General features: G+C 40.1%; 1 long non-coding RNA gene across 1 annotated transcript; it reads left to right on the plus strand.

Annotated features, from left to right (window-relative positions):
* Nucleotides 1-1650: 1650 nt before the first annotated feature.
* On the plus strand, nt 1651-17741 carry LOC133224673 (uncharacterized). Its single transcript, XR_009728926.1, has 3 exons — nt 1651-1755; nt 5337-5485; nt 17657-17741. It is a non-coding gene; the product is annotated as an uncharacterized LOC133224673 (long non-coding RNA).
* The last annotated feature ends 1127 nt before the right edge of the window (nt 17742-18868 follow it).

Below are 18868 nucleotides of genomic sequence, written 5' to 3' on the forward strand. Positions count from 1 at the left end.
AAATAAAACTGAAAGAGGGAGGAAAAAAATCTCCTAGTGTATGTTCCCTGTGGTTTAAATTTTTATATTGTTATTTTTTTTTTCATAATCCAAGCATTTGAACACCATTTGATTTTGGACATTTTAATGAAACATCTCTTTTAGAAGTGATTTATTTTCGGCTGGTGAACCAGACAGCAGAGGAAACAGCTCCAAAGCAGCTGAAGGAACAAAATTAGGCACAGTTACAGCATTACCTCCATATCAGGACTCTGTGCAGAAGGAATTTCTGAATTCAGGGTGTCCTACCCCAATTTGCACAGAGCCCCCCCTCTGCTTTCAGCCCCTCTAGGATCTCAGAGCACAAGATACTAAATCCTGTTGCCATGGTTAATGACATGCAGAGGCTAAGAGAGAAGAGAGGCTATATGTTCCACAGCTTGTCTAGCTTAGGGTTTTGGAGAGGACGGGCTTCAGTGGTAGCAAGGAGACTTTTCCCTCAGGAGAGTCCCATAGATTTGTTCCTTCTCATCTGTGTGGGCTCTTGCCAGTTCCTCCAACGGCAGCTTTGCAGCCATTGCATAGATTTAGTGGGATGAAATCTTGCAGTAAACTGGATGGAGAGCTTACTGCCTTGTGTAAGCTTACCTGCTTGCAGGATTTAGAAATGAGATGAGAGACTGCAAATCACACTTGAATCTCACTTAAACTCTCTTGGGCTCAGGAATTTACATCATGGGCTGAGCACTTTTCTTGAAGTCATTGTTGCAAGTTCAGCTGTGCAGTAACAGAAGGGGTCGTGTTATGATTTGTTCAATCAGTTTTTGCTCTCCACATAAAAGTAGACATCTTTTATTACCTCACGTTAAAATTAACCTTTAACACACACAGATGAATAAAAAATTGAGGCTAATCCATACACAGGATCGTTGTTTATTTTCTGTCAGGTTTCTGGGGCTGAGAGGTCCTCCCTTACAGTGCCAGAGCTGCAATAATCTCAGGGCACTTTGCGACAGCTAACAGCAGTAGAAACCACCCTTCCCCCATCAACAAGAGTCTCTTAACTATGGGATTCACATAACAAGCTTGCTTGGGAAACACCTGTCCCATCACAACAGGCCTAAATATGTAGACTGTGCTGGGTGAGCTTCCCACATTTTTGCATGGATGCTCTTAATGCTTTTGCAGTTCATATGAGTGTCCACCTCGAGTTAGCTGGGGAAATAGTGCCAAGAATTATGTATATTTTTCTAGTCAACAGTGAAAAATATTCCCTTATGGACCTTTGGATTTCTAGACCTCTGTGAAGGCAAGGCTGATTTGCCACTTTTGGAATGACTGTTAACCACAGGATTTCACTCAGACTGTAATGGAGAGGCATTGTAGGCCAAATATCAGATTAAGTGTCTCTTTGCAAAAGAGTGTCTTTAGTAATTGTTAGTGCTAGCATGTGAAAAGCTTAGATGAAATATTCTGCGGTTCTGCATCAGACATGGGTGTTGCTAGATGTTCTCATAAACTGATACCTGATTATAAAAATGAGCACAGTGGTCTCCAGTGTGGCTTCTTTGCTCTGTTACTGAAATATGAGCAGATCTAAGTTCATGTGGGTGTGTGTCTATCCACGTACTTCTGTGAGTGCAGGAATTAGTTCCATTTCTGTATTTCGTGTCATAGGAAAGGGCCAGTTTCCTGCACTTAATGTCTACCAAGAGTTTCTTTTACTCTGCAGCATGAGAACTCCAGAATTATGCTTTGTAATTCAGGAATGTCATGGTTTGTAAACTCCCAAATATGTAATTGTTGCCTTTGTTGTTCCATATTTGCTTTCCCTTATATATCTCACTGCTTTCTTTTAGTTAAAATGTATGCTATAATGGACTGGGATAAAGTATGTAGATTGTATCTGTGTATGGGGTAAGCTAGTAGAAGCTACTTCAGAGTTTCCCTTTCAGTAAGAAGGCTTTGGGACATGAACATAAATCTTTGAAGTATGTGTTGAGCCAGCTGCTACATCATTTAAAAATAGTCAGGTTGGTGCCAACAAGACAGATCACTCAACTTGGGGGCCATAAACAGAAATCAAAGGCATGCATTAGCAATGCCCCAGTGTTTGTATGGTTCCATGACAAACCCTCTGCCCCTTCTAGCACATATGTGATGTTGTTACCAAATAGCCTGCTGTCACTTCTATAACGTATCAGTGTCGCCTAGCCAGGGAAGGTGCTGTATGTTGGAGCCTGTGCAAAGGTGGAAGACGTTCTCTAACTTTTAATGTTAGATTGCACTGAGTTTTCTTGACTTCACAATAAAGGGCAGGTTTTAAGAGTTCTTGTTCTCATATCCCCAGCAGCAATGGTGACATGCCATTTGGGTATTAAATACTTGAAAAGGGTCAAAACCTATGAAGTGGTCAAAGGGAAAAGAAACAAGGTCAAAAGTTTAAGCCATGATACATGGTAGGCCAGGAGAACTCACATTTTAAGCAGTCTAGACAGCATATTAGCAGAGAAAGCTTACTGTGTTGTACTCTGTTTATGGGAGTTTTCCATAAACTGCAAAAAAATACTAGGAATGCAGCATAACCAAAGCTTTGCCTTTTCCAGTTGAGGATAAACAGTTGTGCAGCTTATGTTCAAAGCGCATGGCACCTATGCACACTTAATTCAAGTGAAAGGGTCACAGGGCCTTAGGGGAAAAGGTGCAAAAAAAAAAAAAAAGAAAAAGAAAAGCAAGCTTATTTAAGATGATTTTTCCCTCCTCCTCCTCCAAAAAAAGTAATTTATGTATCTGTCTGCAAACAGGTCTAACACAGCCATTGGTGCAGATTTAGGAGGCGACTGCAGTATTTGGGCACCTGTGTTTTTTATGTTCACATGTATATATTTTCTTGTTTGCAGAATGAAAAATATGCAGTCATGATTTATTTTGCTCGGCTCATTTCAAGCTTTTTTTTCCCCTCACTGGATAAAAAACAAAGTATGTGGCATTTTCAGTCTATAAATCTTGCTTGCTGTGGGCTAAGTTCTGCTCACAGCTCTTAGAGTAAGTTAATGAGGCTACACGTACCTCAGGGCAGGATTTGGACCTCTGAGGCTACCTGGGCAAAGCTGCCTAAGTTGAAGGATGGTTAAAGCACTGGCTTGGGACTTGACAGACTTGGGTTCAGTTCAGTTTAGCTCAGCTCAGTCCTGTGAGGTGACCTGGGAGCTCTGGGGGGAAGTTGCTTACACTCTCTCAGGCTCCATGGCTATGCTCCACCATGGTCCTGGATTGCAACTCTTCCTTTCCTTCAGTTTTGTGCTAAAAAGTCACACCCTTATCTGCCCCTTGCCTCACTATAGAAGTGAAAAGGGTCATTATTTTGGCCTGATATTAATGCCAATTCTTTGGAGCAGAGACCACTTTTTTGTTTGGTGTCTTTCTACAATAAAGTAAAATTGTCTGAAGAGTTCTGTAAACAGCAGTGCCACCAACAAATCTAATTAGTGATATGCCATACAGTTAGCATCTATTAGCTCTTATCAAGGAGCTCTTGTCAAAACTCTCTTGAGAAATACTGTGCTTACCCTCTAAGGCTACCTGCAGACAGTTAACTAAAAAGAGGGCACTGAAATAGCTGCCCACATGGGTGCATATCTAAAATATGACTGTCAAGAGCTTTATGAAAAACACCTCAGCTATTCCAGTTTTGTCTTTCACTTGGACAGACTGACCATCTTAATTGTGAACACATTCATAGTTCTCATGAAGAAGAACCCCCTGTCTGGATTCTGGCCTATACCACCACCTTCAGTAACATTTTTCAAGAAACACGGTCTTCTTTAGGAATAATTTGTGAACTTTAGATTGCAGTGGGATTTTCAAAAGCCCTCTTTGGAAGTTGTGCTGGGCTAAGGCAAAGCAGTCTTGTGAAGGCCGCCATAAATACTCAGAGTCATGATGCCCACTTAGTGCAGGTGTTTACATGTACTGTGCGTTTTGCTTAATCTTGTATGTATGCAAATACTGTAAGGTTATCAGGTTCAATTTGACTGTGGCTCAATATGTGTTTTTTAAAGGTGAGGCCACAAGAAGAAAGAACAGGGAGAAAAATGAAGTGGGACTGAGAAAAAGGAAGGCAGGAAGGTTGGGAAAAAGCAAATATATGGGGCTATGTGAAAGAGCAAAACAAGGATAGAAAAAAAATATTGACAAATATTATCTCTATGAAGTATATGACAGTCCAGACAGCCCTGGCCTTATGAAATATAAATGATCTGACCCACAAATGTTATGGTACTGGGAAAGAGAAGACCATAAGGAGACCTTAGAGCAGCCTCCTGATGCCTACGGGGGCTGACAAGAAATCTGGAAAGAGCTTTTTACAAGGTCATGTAGGGATAGGACCAGGGCAAACAGCTCTAACTGAAAGAGGGGAGATCTAGACTCAATGTTAGGAAGAAATTCTTCACTGTGAGGGTGGCAACACACTGCAATTGATTGCCCAGAGAAGCTGCGGCTGCCTCATCCCTGGCAGTATTCAAGGCCTGGTTGGATGGGCTTTGGGCAACATGGTCTATTGGAAAGTGCCCCCCCTGTGGGAATGGGGTGGAACTAGGTGGTCTTTAAGGTCCCATCCAAACCACTCTCTGATTCTATTCTACTGCAAAAGAGTTTCAAATCTGAATGATATACTCTTATTGATTGTACACATGTGTGGTCTTAAGCATCACTGAATAAGGGCCAAAAGATAGCAGAGCAAGCAGCTGTTCTCTTCCAGAAGGATAATTGGGATTTGAATCCCAAATAGGATTATAGTTTGCAGTGGCCCTTGCAACAAAGTCTGGTTGCTGCAGGTCTGTTCACTGGGCTAGCAGGCTGTGTCTGCCATCTTAGAAAGAAAAGTAAACTTTTATTTCCAAGAGAGTAAGGATGTTGGAACTTCTAACAAGGTAAGCTGAGGAAATTCACGTGGAACAGAAATCTCACTGTGAAGATGAGATGAGGGAGGATTTTTAGCAATGTGCAATGATGAGTCATTGCAACTTCTATTAATATAACTGGCATGTATGTAAATAAATTCACATGTACTCCTCTGAAAAGTTAGCTCATGAGGTCAGTCAGCAATAATAAACCAAGAAGAAATGCAGTTTCATAAAAGCAGTGAGCTATGGCACTATTTCACAGGCATTTTAGAAAGAAAAGGAACAACTTGATCATTTGAAGTGGAACAAATGACTTTGTATCAGAAATTGTCTTTTAGCTCTGCAGGTATGTTCCATGCACTTCAGAAACCTCAGAAACCACACTCATTTGCATGTGGTTTCATAGAAACTTTTGCTGAAGAAATCTCTGCATTCTCTCATTGCTTACAGACAGCATATGGTGTGTAGATATATGGGCAGATCTGGGAATGTAAATCAGCACAGCCCCCTGGAGATCAATGGAGCTTCATTATGCTCTACCAGTTGAGGATCTGACCATGCATATAACAGGAGCTGGATGAAGTCCTTTCATGTTTCAGGTAGTGTTATACATTAGCACCATGATGTAGAGCTGCCTTTCTTCCCCACACCCCCCTCATAAAAGTCTGAAACCTGTTGCCTATTATGCCTTTAGCCACCCCTTCATAGTTCAGACACCCTTGAGTCCAACATTGTACAAGAAGAAACTTGTACTCTCTGAACAAAAGCTGCTGCTGCTCTTAGGGTGGGACTTTCCAGACTTATGGGTTATCCTAATAAAACCCAGGAATGTTTTAAAGGCAGTAGCATTAGAGACCACCAACTATTTTATTGTTGAAGCCTAAAAGAAAAATCTATTATACCTGAGATTGACCCTGTAGCTGTTTCTTTTAGCAGGCTCCTTAGAAAAGTTGAAGAGCTGAATTTTTACAAGGGCATTAATGCATTATTTTAGATTGCATGAGTCTGGTTATTTGCACACAACTACATAATGAGCACGTGAGAAAATAAACAGGATTTGGCTGTCACATCTCCTTTCTAACACAGAATGCAGATGAAACAGTATAAGCAAAGAGGACAAAATCTCACCTATTTAGTATGGCTATTTTCACTTTTCTAGATGTTTGTTCTGTCTTCATCAGCATAGGATGTTCAGAACATACATGCATAATATATGTCAAAACATACATATTCCTCTCAGTCTTCCCATGAGACTGGTCATAAATAATAAACAGGGAATTTTATAGATTGAAAACTGAATCGTCAAAACACAAAAACCTGAATCACCTCAAAATGGTTCAGTGCACAATTTACATTGACATAAATGGACTGTGTCTGCTGGATTTGGGCTTCCCATGCCCAAGGGAGTATAAGAAGTTAGCAGGTAGTGGTTCAAGTTCTCTTGAGAGCCAGACTAACACCATGCACATCCTTTATTTTAACACTTTGTCCCACTGAAGGTAATAACGCACATGATGTGAAAGCAAGCCAGGCTCTATAGATAATGAAAGTGGCCAGGGGCTGTTGCCCTGGGCACATAGCTTTTAATTTCTGGAAATGTTGATGACAGGTTTGGTACCCCAAATTGGGTTCAGTGGATCCAAATGCCTCATCTAGATTCCTAGCTGTTCATGTGGTTATGCAGAACCTCTTTCACTAGCCACACCTTTTGCCATTAATTATAGCTTATTTGGCCACTATGTTAATATTTCTGTCATGAAGTACTGTCTGTGGAGGATGTGAATATTTAATGCAGATTTTCAGAAGTGAAGATTTAATTACACAAGTGTTGCTTGCCTCCTCAGAAAAGCAATGTCCAACTGTCTCTCTCAATACAGGATGATATATGTAATTGAGAAGATCTGAGCCTAGGTGTAAAACTTGCTGTAGCCCTGACACTTGAGACATAGGGCCAGGTTGTCAAACTCTCAAAGAACAGTTGCTCAAAATACACCCAGGGAACCTGCATCTCTGCATGTTAATATGGGCCACAGTGTATGTAGTAGCCTAATTTACACCTAAAAGTCCCAGTAAATATTTGTACTGCCTGCTGATAGTGAAGGTTACAGGAACTGATCTGAAAGAAGGCTTACAGAGCTGGCTCCTTGCCTTACTGGTTTAGAAGAAAATTCCTGACAATTTGGCTGGTTTTATGTTACACTTCAAATGACAGAAAAGCAGAAATTAAAAGTGTTGGATATATTTTGGCCCTATTTTAAGGTAGTTTGATTTGGATTAAAATGTGATACTCAACATGGGATTACCTCTTAAAATGTCCTTGTTTGATTTCCTGTCTACATGGGAGGGGAGAAAAACAGACACAAAGAAACAGTGATCAAGATCTAGAGATTTAAAAATCAGCTGGTGTACTTAGTCCAATGTATTCCCTGATCTACCCACACATTCTTTCTCTTGCTCACACACAGACAGAATTAATTCATCCCAAAATGCAATTGTGCATCTGTTTTATATATTTGACTAGTCACTTCAGAATTATTTTTAACTTGTGGGGAGCATTTACAAGTGTAAGAGCAGGAAAGGTGACAAATAAAGGTGAGAGTATACATTTGCCAGACAAGAATAATGAGACATAATAACTATGGACAAAAATCCACTCTGTGATCCATCCTATATGTAAAGCCCAGTAGGGATTCAGGGATTTCACCTGGAAAGTATAGAGAAGTTATAAGGAAATGCTGCCTGTTAATAGAAGACATAGGTCGGAGTCAGGTCATCTACATCCACATCTACAGTAGCACAAATTTCTACTGCTTGGTTTGAAGCAGTCTCAAGCTGTTGGTTAAATCAGGCCAGCTGCTATTATCTGCTCATCCAAACCAGCACATGACAATATGAAGCAACAGATAGGAATGTACAAGGCAGGATAAAGTCTAAATAAAGGACCTTGTTGCATTTCAAACACCTTATTTCCTCAGATGAACTTTTTCCTTCATTTCTTACTAGTGAATTCTTATTCTTCCTACTAAAAATCTAAGATACTGTCCTTTCTCTGACAGCAATTGAATCTAAACCAAGTTTCCTGACTTAATTTGCCCTCACGCAAATGCAAGGTGAAGATCCATATTTGTTCTGAGCCCCTGCTTCTTTCCAGGTTACTTAAACTGACAAGGATTTCTGTTTCCTTCTAATCTGAGGATCTGTACTGACAGGGCTGCAGATGAGGGAAGGAGGCTGGCCACAAAATGCTGAAAAGTGACCCACCTTCAGCTTGCTTCAATTCCTTTTCCTAGTCCCAAAGGAACGAATTCAGGAGGCCAAATGTCTCAGGAAGCAGCTGCTACACTAAATACTTCTTGGTAGGGACTGGTCCTGAGGTGGTGGGAAAGTTGAAATGGCTTGGTAAATGTTAGTTGAAATCGCCTTAGAGACCAGCTTAGCAGAGAGCTGCCATTCAGCTCCCGTGTCAGTAGCATAGAGGCAAGAAAGCTCCCTCACAGTGCAGAGGCCAGGAGCTTTTAGCACTTGGTGTGTCAAACCTAGTTTAGGGTCAATAAGCAGAATCTCAGTGCTTCACTGCTTTGGGACTGGGATATATTTTTTTCTCCTCCTGAAGGATGACAGTCTATTTTGTGCAGGATATCCAAGGGGTGCAGCATCAGGAAAAGATGTTTACAATCATTCATTTAAGAACTGTGGACTTAAAGCAGGATTTAAAGCATGTTGTAGTCTCTGAGGTTGCTTTCTGGTACTGCTTCAGGAGCAAGGCTGCAGCCCAACACATGGAACATGTGCATCCATTACAAGGGAAGAAAATCTGATTGCATTAGAGGCTTGATCTGCTTTGTAGCTTATGTCCAGAGACCTTGGCTAGTGCAAGTGCAGAGATTGGGCTGAAAAAGGCAATAAAAAGCTTTGATTCAGCATACTTATATCAGAACTCATCAACTATGACTGGTTTATTCCCTAGTTATCAGAGTTTTGGGGGAAATAAGATTTATTCTTTGCTCTTTGCTTTACTTGGTATAGATAACACAGTTTAGGAGCACTCGTGTTTTAAGAAAGTGGAATAGACCTGATGTTTGCGGAGCAAGAGGGCTCGCCACTTTGCAGAGTGTTGCAGGCAAGACCGACCTCTGCAGGACAAGATGAAACAAGTCTAAGGAAAACTATTCCGAATGGATCTGTGGCTGGTAGCAGTAGCAACAACAGGCAAGTGTTCTCCCATTTTTTTGGAGAAAGTCGTTCCTCTTTTCCTATTTTCTTCAGTCAGACTCTCAGTGTATGTTTACAGAAAGAGGCAGGTGAAATTTCTGTGAGCTCTGGCCTCCTCAAATAGGGGTTTCCTTTGCTCCCACTGATGCACAGAATGGTTGTGAAGGGTAATTAACTCTTGCCACTGGTTTTATTCAGGGTGAAAAGCTGCTGCAGAATGGCTCTCAGGCCCAAGGACAGGCCATGTTTTGCTATGAATTTGAAACTCAGCCCCCCAGAACCAAACCTGAGATGGAAGATAGTGTGCGTGTGGCAGATTGGGAGTTGATTTCCTACATGCTGAAATTTAGTTTGTTTGCTTTTTTATTGTGGGTTTGGTTTTAGGTTTTGATTTTTTTGTCTGTTTGTTTGGGTTTTTTTTTGTTTTGTTTTTTTCATTTTGTGTGTGTGTGTTGGTTGGGGACTTTTTTGTTTTGTTTTGGGTTTTCTTGGGTTCTGGATCAAAAAGTTGCCTTGACTGTTTTAATGGCTGTTCTGGTTCTTTTCCTTCTAATTACGTGTCAGTGCCAGAGTGAGTTGTTCTTGTACAGTCAGCACTGCAGATTCTTTGGAGACCCCCAAATAGCTGAATAAAAGCTAGTAAATCTAGCAAGTTGCTCAGTGAGCAGTGGAATTGTGAGGTCAGGCTTCCTGTGCCTCTCCAGTGTGGATGCTTTGGTGTCTAATAACACCAGTGTCTCTGAAGTGATCGCACATGTGGATTCTGTGATGGCTGATAAGAGGTGAGCTCACACTTTGTTTTTTCTCCTCTGAGGAGTTTCTGACTTCAACCTTTCCCCTTTTCTGATGTCTATGTAAGAAGTGGGAACTTGATATATTTGAGTCCTCAGCCCTGCTGTACGGTTTGATTGAGATTTCCAGACAGATTTAAGAGTTCTACAGGGAGATGGAGGCAATAGCAGAGGCTGATGAATGCACGTGCAAGCACACACACGCGGAACGTAGTTTGGTGACCACTGAAAAATGAAAAAATCTGGCCACTGAAAAATGCAGTGCTTCTTTCCCTCTGTGTTCACTTCAGACTGCCTGTTGCTCCTCTCTGGGTGTTCCTGGCACAGTCATTTACACAGCTGGGTGGTGAACTGATCACACTTAATGTGTGAATGGTTGGGTTTGGATATTAGGTTAGGGCTAATAAGACTGCATGGCTCATCTGTTTTCAGCCAGCACCATTCCCTCATCTGATTTGCTTCAAGGCTGCACAAACATGTCCTGCAGAGGCAGAAGTGGGCAGCCAGGAGCAGTGGGGTTGGGGGTGTGCAAGTATTCTTTCTTTACACTGGCATGCCCCTTTAAATGCACACTGAACTAGAGCCACGGACAACATGAGAGCTCAACCCTCCTTTCTTAAGGAACTAAAGCCAGAATTATCTATAAAAAAAAAGTGGTGGCTTTGGTACCTGGCAAAGGAAGAATACGTATAGAACCAATGATCAAAACACCACTGTTGTTTTCACAATAACCCTAACTTGTACTGAGAGAGACTTCTTTTTGTAAGAATAACTAAGGGTGCAGACAGAGCAAAGACAGTTTGCAACTACATCAAAATCTCAAATGCAGAGTCAAGCATGAGCATTTTAACAGAAAACAAAATAATCAAATTACCATGGAAAAAATAGCAGTGATGAAGTAATGGCAAAGAATACAATAGCCCTAGGAAACAATCAAACCAAAAGCATCGCCCAAGGATGCTTAAACCTCCATTGGCTGGACTCTTGAAGTTGGTATTGGATGCTGTTCCATGGAAGCGGTAGTGTTTTTATGAACAATAACAGCTTTGCTATATGTCCAGCTTGCTTTTTATTACATTTGTGTGTCCTTCTCACTTTTTAAAATGTCAAAATAGCGTTACTGAAATTACTTCTGAGATACAGATGAATAGCATGTCATTGTTATGGATATGGGAGTGTCAGGGGAAAGTTCTGTCCTTGTGTTACTGCAGGAGATCTGACTTGGTTATCACAATGTTTCCTTGTGGCCTAAAAATCTGTTAATGATTCACCTACTGGAAAAAAAACGAATTATTATTGAGGTGAAGCTTTTGAGACCTGGTTTCTAAGCACTAGAAAGTTATTGGTTTTAAGATGCACTTTGTATGTAGCTCTTCCTCTTTGGCCTTAAGAGACACAGCCTTGATTCCTGCTTCTATTGTGATGGAATGTTAATCTTCAAATCTGTTACATTTGATTATTTTTCAGAACCACAGCTGGCACTGCAGTCACTCTGATTCTGGTTTTTATGTTATGCAGAGTTCCAGGATTTGTATCTTGAAAGGCCAGGAAGATCTTAAGCCCCTACTATTATTTCTTGTTCACCATCCCTGTTGCTGTCTGTTATTGTCCTTGTTCCTACCATTGCTGAAGCTACAAAAATCCAGAAGAGGAAGACAAAACCTCTCTCCCAAATAACTGTTTTTTTCTACTTTACATTATATTAATGTCATGGCCATCAACATACTGCCCTCATTCTTCTAACTCTGTACTATGCTATGGGGTGTAGCTACGGAAGAACTTATGCTCAAAATACTATCTTGGAAAGAAGTGTTACTTCAAGCAGAAAAAAGTGACAAACTGTGAGCACACATTTCCCCTTCCATAGGCAGTGTAACTGTGATGACTCCTGGACAAGCTGTTCTAGAAATCAGGAAACCTGACAATGTCATGATTCGTAAACATTTGACAACTGACCACTGTTCTGCTTGATGCCAGCTGGCAAGCACCTACCATAGCCAGTGCCATGGAAAAACACAGCAATGCAGTGTCCACCAATACCTACATTATTCCTCATGGGCCCTCTTTAGTCTTTTACTGAAAATTTAGTTATGGTCTTAATTATTCCTCTGTAGACTATGTGCTGCAGAAATACACTGGAATTGATTTAAGTGCCTATATTTTTTGCCCAAGGCCAAGTACTGAAGTAATTGATTTGAAGCAGGATTCCATTTTGATTATACTAGAGTCACTGGGCTCTTGAGTTGTTTCAGTTCCCTGCTTGCTTCCAGGAGGCTTTCTTTTCAAATAAACTAAGTCCCTGCTCCTCTGTCATCTGGCTTCCAGCTCTTCAGCATTTTCATCCCAATCCCCTTCATATGCAAGCCCAGATCACAGGAGTTTGTTCCAGCTCCAGATAAGTAGTAGCTTGGTTTTTCTCTTCTGGTTGCCAAAACTGCCACAGTCTATCACAGGAAACAGTCCAGCCATGCATAACAACCTATAGGACCTTGAGGTACTTGGCATGTAGCCCCTATTTTGGTGAGTCATGTGTGCAGAAATGAATACTGACCAAAGGTAAATATCCTGTACTCCCAGCAGGAAAATTAAAATGTGTCTGCAAAGTTGATTACAGAAATGGATGTTTTCTTTGCTGAAGACATTGCATTTTTGCTATTCCACCAGAAAGTTTGAACCAGCACTGGTTAAACATGAAGGGAGTGTTCTATTTGTCCAAATGGAAGTGCATACACTGTAGCTGTCTGCACTGTGATAATATTCTGCAATTCTTTATGATGCATGGAGAGTGAGTCTCATGGAGTGTGAGATTTATCTTATTGAAGATGTCTGAAACAATTCAGATGAAATAGATCTGGAAGTGGTCTAGTTCATCTTCATTCTCTCCAGTGATTAAAGGGAACATAAAGAAATTAAAAACCAGACCTCTGAGTGCTAAATACACTCTTACTCCTTAAAGAAATGAGATGTTAGAATGTCTGCAACCTTGTTGATTGTTGTTACTGCGTTTTTCCCACCATGTTCAGGCTGAGCTCCTATTTGTCATGAGTATCTTAGGGTGATTCTAACAATCAGATATTGTAGCTGTGACATTATTACCATAAGCTGCAGCTCAGGAATGCCTCCAGATTAGCTGAAATATGCCTTCCATCAACATCAGGTAGGGACATATCTCTTTCCCTTCCTTTTTTTTCTGCAGGGAGAAGGAAGGGAGCAAACCATGTCTTTTGCAATTCAAAACTCAACAGTTTCCACTTGTGTCAGAGTTCCTGTATGACTTTCTTACAGTACAGTGGGATCATAAGGAATGGGGTATCTTGTTTCACGCACATCTGTCTTTTTCAAACCCACATCACCACAACAGCAAACACTTGGTTTTAGTGACCTCCTGTGCCGATACTTGCGTCTCATTGGTAAGGAAAAGGATTTTCCTCACTTGGCAGGTGAACATCTAGATTGTGTCTCATATTCTGTCTTCTCAGAGCCAAGTTCTGCAGAACACATATTATGAAGGCAGCAGTCTCAAGGCGTCAGGTGAATGAACCAATGTTATTAAACCTGGGCTTTTTTGCCTTTGCAACAGTGCTTTTCAGCCTGTGGTCTGTCTAGCTCTGGGAGTCTGTAGAATACTCCAGGAGGTCCATGAAAAGCAACTAACAAAAGCAAGCCTATTTTCAGTTGGTTTAAATCCTCTATACAAGGATATACACCTCTTTTGGAAAAAAAATTAGGAGGCTTGTAAATTGAAAACCGTTGAAAACTGCAGCTCCGTACTGTTACAAGGAGCATTTTTTCTAAATGCTTAAATGCTTAGAGGGTGAATTATTCTAGCCTCGTGGTTAGCACAATCACTCAGGCATCAGGAGTTACTCCAACAAGCATTTAATTATTTTGTACAAACACAAGAGACTGAAAAGTCCTACCTCTGAATATCCTATAGTGCAGTGATTAGGAAAATCTCTAGGAAGGTGAGAGGCTTGAATTGGGCAGGAAAAAATGTGAAGCTTAGCACATCTGTGGGGAAAGCTCCAATCTTCTCTATACGAGATATATAAAAGAAATACTTTTCCACACATCTCTCTCCTCGATGTGCTGTGCTGTGTGGGATATGGTAAATGCTTCCTTGTGGCTGAACAGTTGGAGTTGTACACATGCCCAGCAACAAAAGACTGAGAGGGTGGTAATTTAGATGCATAGGCTCAAGTAACACTGCATTCAAGGTGCTGACGATCTGAGTTTGTGAGTTGGGCATCAAAAGATCCATTACAATTAAGCCTTTTGTGATTCACCCAAGGCCATAGAGGAGGTCTTTGGTAGAGGAAGGATGTGAACCTGAGTTTGTCAAATATGAGTCCAGTACCTTAACCACAGGGCTGTGATGTCACTATCAACACAAGAGAGACAGTGACCAGATTAAGGGTGAGCCAGAGCAGCTTTTTTCCCCACGGATAGTTTTAAAAGGGAACCAGTAACATGAGAGTGCTACCAACAAGCAAGTTGTGCCAAGGGGGAAGAGGTGGAGGACAAAGCCTTGCGTTGGATGTGCAAAGTACAGAGATGGGGAAGAAAAAAAATGTAAGATTAGGTTTAAAAATCCATGGGGAGTTTGTAAACAAAGAGTAACTGCTGCTCCACACTGTGCTTCTGGTTGGATTTCCATGTAGAATTCACAGCAACCTAGTGAGAAGCAAAGACAGGTTCATGGTTCTAGTAGAGACAATATTCAGTTTAAAAATAATGGATCAGCTTCAAGGATGAACAGCTTCTTCTTCCTCGAAAGAGCTGCTATTGAAATCAAGACAATCTACTATTTCCCAAGAGATTTGTCATACTGTTCAGATGTCCTGAGAACCCATAGTTGGATTTTTACCATAAACAAGCATTGGGAAACATGTTTCTTATTTAGGTTGGTTCATGTGTTCATGTCCTTTTTTGCTTCCCTGTTAGTCAACAGAATTTCTATTGACACAAGTGGGAACAGGAAGTAAATTTTTCTTGTGGGGAAAGGCAAACCTCCTGAAGTTCACAGAACCCAAAGCTATTAACCTATTTTGAGTATTTAGAAAACAAACTGTTTACCTTTACAAACTCCTTTTGCCTGTAATTTAAACTCATTTTCTCTCCCCTGACATTTAAGGGGATTACATTTCAAAACCAAACAGATTTTCTAGGGAGCCAATGTATGCCTTAAAGAAGGCTGACAAAAGCAAAGCAGCCACAGATCAGTACAATGTAAAGGATTTCTGAATGTCCTGCCCTCAAACTTCCTAATGCTTCCTCTGTTGGAAAGTATTTTAGATTTTTATATTACATCAAATATTAAATTATATTTTAACTAAATGTAATGATAAATAGTACATAATTATACATTTTATTTATTACATTGTTTGTAGTTAATTATTTTTTTATTCATTGCATCTACTGAAGCCTTTGTTTTCTTCTCTCCTTTTTAATTTGTTGTGTCTCTGTTAACTTTTCACACGAGTGTCTGAGTGTGTGTTTGCATTTTCTGTTTAGAAAACATGATTCTAATAATTGGAAAATAACTTTCAAATCTAAGTTACTGGCATTGTCGAAGAAATTGGAAAATTTCACACTTTAAGGAAAAGGCAGCTGAGAAAGCAAATGTTCAAATATGCTAGCACTTGGATGATAATGTGTTACTCTTCAAATTCCCCTTGTCAGTATCATTTTGATGCTTAAAACTGAATCAGTTTTGCAGGCAAAGTACTGTGAATATGAGTGAATAGGATTCTTGTTTGTATTATGTTAACAGTCAAACAACTGGTAATTACATGGAGATCTTTTTTGAAGCATAAGATACTGAAGGGACAAGCAGAAGTGGAGCTTTTTTGATTCTAACTTCCCATTTCCTGACAGTTGTGTATTTGATTTCTCAATATTATGATTATCTGCTAACCCAGAAAGACTTAGAAGCACAGTGAGAAGATTGGTTTGTACTGTGGCCCCTGAAAGTAAATAGTGTGAAAAAATCCGGCTGCAATATTTTAAACAGTGGCTTGAATTCAAATATATGTTGTGGGTTTTTTAATTAAAGAACAGGAATATTTCTAAATCTTCTACATGCAGTGTTTTTGTGTTTGTTGTGGCTTCTAAGGAGTTACATCTTATTCTTTATCTGTTCAGAAAGCTTTTGAACATAGCAGCAGCAAAAAGTTAAGGATGGATGTTTTCTGAATGTAATGCTGAAGAGCCAGACCCAAACCCCATGGAAGTCTGTGGATGTAATTCTTACTCCATCTACATGAAAAGTAGGTCTGGATTCACAGTGGGTCTGAGTTAAAACCTTGTGAAATCATTCTGAGCCTTCGCTTTGACTCCAGTTGTCTTTGGCTCATGTTCAGTGAATGGGGAGGCCAGTTGACTTGTATTTCTGACCCCAGCTTATTTTTATTTATTATGAGTGGACACCAGCTGCTTCTTTGTTGTCTAAAATATACCATCTGCCCTTGAACTTCAACATTTTCCTTCCAACAAGATGATTTAGACTTTGTCCATGGTTTGCCAAACCAGCAGGCTACATCATACTTTTGGACTTCCGACAGACCACAAGTGGCTGATCCTCCACCTATCTTTGGAGAGATACATAAAGTGAAATGTGAAAAACATCTACAAGGCCTTATAAAATGGAAGTATTGATCAACAGGGCCATAGCTTGTGTTATTACCTTTGTTGATACGTTCAATTAACAGTCTTGTCAAGGAGAACCTGGCTTTGGTCACAAAACTTTACTTCATTTAAGTTGATAGTCCTTGGTATCCAACAGTGGGATAAACCAGATTCCTTTGCTTTGTTTGTTTTGGCCTACCGTGTCTCTTTATGAGGAAAATGGTCAAAGTAAAGTGCTTCCTCTGTGTATTTTGACAGGGAACACTATTAATATGCTTTCCTTTTGTCGCATGCCTTGCTCTTTTCTCCCAGTGTTGTTTAAATATTTTCAGTCCAATGACATATTTATTAACCCACCACTCTCTGCATGGGGTAAGACTTTGATTGGCCCATCTGTAAAGACTCTCAGTTAAGGTGGTTTTTTCAGCGAGAGTTAATAATATTACTACTATTCACGTAAAACTCTGAGACAATCTCTTTAAAAATGGAGCACATTTATCTAAAACAGCTGGTTAAGAGAGCATGAGGGCCCAGCTAGAGTCGGCAAGGTCGGGGGTCAGGGTTAACACCAATCTCTGTGGAACTTTGAAGCTGACATTTTACAGATTATATGTGTCTCAGTGCACAGTGGGCATGGCATATAAATTGGTCTTAGAGGCCCCTATTTGTTCTCTGCATTTTTATGAGCCCACAGAGTTGTTCTTTGAAGCAGCACACACAGAAAATAAAAACTCATTTTAATGTTGTGGAACTATTTGCAGTAAATCATGTTAACATCCTGGCTTTTCTTTAGAGAGATACAGTGTGTTTTTTCATGTTCCTGGGTGCTGTGATTGCCTCTCTTTAAATTCTGTATTTTACTTTTTAATCTCACTTCATACATCTTGTCTTCTCTCCTGTTCCCTGCTTTAGTACTTGCAAAGTTACCTTATATGCCTGCTTGATTTTAAGCTACAAATGATACCTTAGCTATTGTAAGTGTTTACTTTCTCCTTTATCAAAAATGCCCTGGCACTATAAACCCCTTTGCCATTGTATAGCACTGTAACCTTAAAAGTAAGCATCTGATTTCAAAGAGACCAAGTTCCATTCTTGAATTAACTGTATCATTTATTTTATGAATTTTTTTTTAATTGCTAGGTGTTTTAACTGGAAAATGCTGAATTCTGGAGAGTTACAAGGAGCAGACACTGTTAACGGAATCTGCTGGAGGTATTTTAGCCACCTAATTAATTTTCAATAAATGCTTCCAATAGGTAATTTGCTTCTGGCCAAATGTAAATCAACTGGAGACAAATAGGGTTAAAATTAGAAATGTGTGATGGGGACAATGTTTATGGACAAAATAACCTGGTAGTCCTAGAAATAGCTTGCTGACAGTAATAGAAAATTAGACCACACAGATGTTAACAAAGAACGAACATTGCATGTCATGTGGTCCTAGTAGAGTTTCTCCAGCTGGACGCACAACTGGCTCCTATGTGTGGGTCTCACCACACAAGGTCTGCTTATCCTTAAACTTCCCATGGTATGGATTGGTATGGATTGGGCATAACATGACCTCAGTCCTCCTCCATTTGGTATGCTTCCTGAGGTGCCTTTTCTCCATTCTCTGTGCAAAAATAGACCTTACTGTCCACTTGAAACTTCCACAAAGCCTCAAGACACTCCAGCTAGTATGAATACCCCCAGCAGAGCTCCAAGTTTTTATGTTCTCTAGTCTAAGAGGTCATATTTTCAGAAACACGTAATAGCTGAAACACAGATGACTGACGAAAAATGTTTTCTAATTTTGTCAGTTATCAGTGGTACTAATCTACATCAGCTTCTGAGAGAAACACACAGATTTTTAAAACATAAATTCTTCTTGCATATTTGCTTTCTTAAGTTTCCTCACTCTCTCACAATTCTCTCCTCTCAGAGCCTTCTAACTCTATAGTAAATCCCCTTGTCTTCTCTGCTGGAATATGAAGCCAGTATCTGTCCCACCCTAAAAAGGCTGGTAAAAGATTACTTTTATAACTTCCGTTCTCCCATGCCAGATGACTCCTGGACAGGTCTGTCAAATGCTCAAGGTCCCTCATGAGCAACATTCTGTGTAAGTCCCTTCCTGCCCTTAAATTCGAACTGTAAAAGTTAGTCTGACCTGGGCAGAAACAGATTCTTTATGCATGGAAACTTTCATATGCTAAGAGGATTTTTAAAGCCTCGTTTTGATTACTCATTATTATGGGTCTTAAGTCGCCTTTATAATTTAAAATAAATCATAATTGGTTCACAGAAAATGACAGGATTGGTGTTACTTGTTACTGAGTGTGCCTGTGAGCTGTGGATACTGGAAGAGCCTTCAAA

This window comes from Neopsephotus bourkii, unplaced genomic scaffold (genome assembly GCF_033783945.1).
Source record: "Neopsephotus bourkii isolate Nb327-2 ecotype Australia unplaced genomic scaffold, CSIRO-AGI_Nbou_v1 NB_1707, whole genome shotgun sequence".
Lineage (NCBI taxonomy): Eukaryota > Metazoa > Chordata > Aves > Psittaciformes > Psittacidae > Neopsephotus > Neopsephotus bourkii.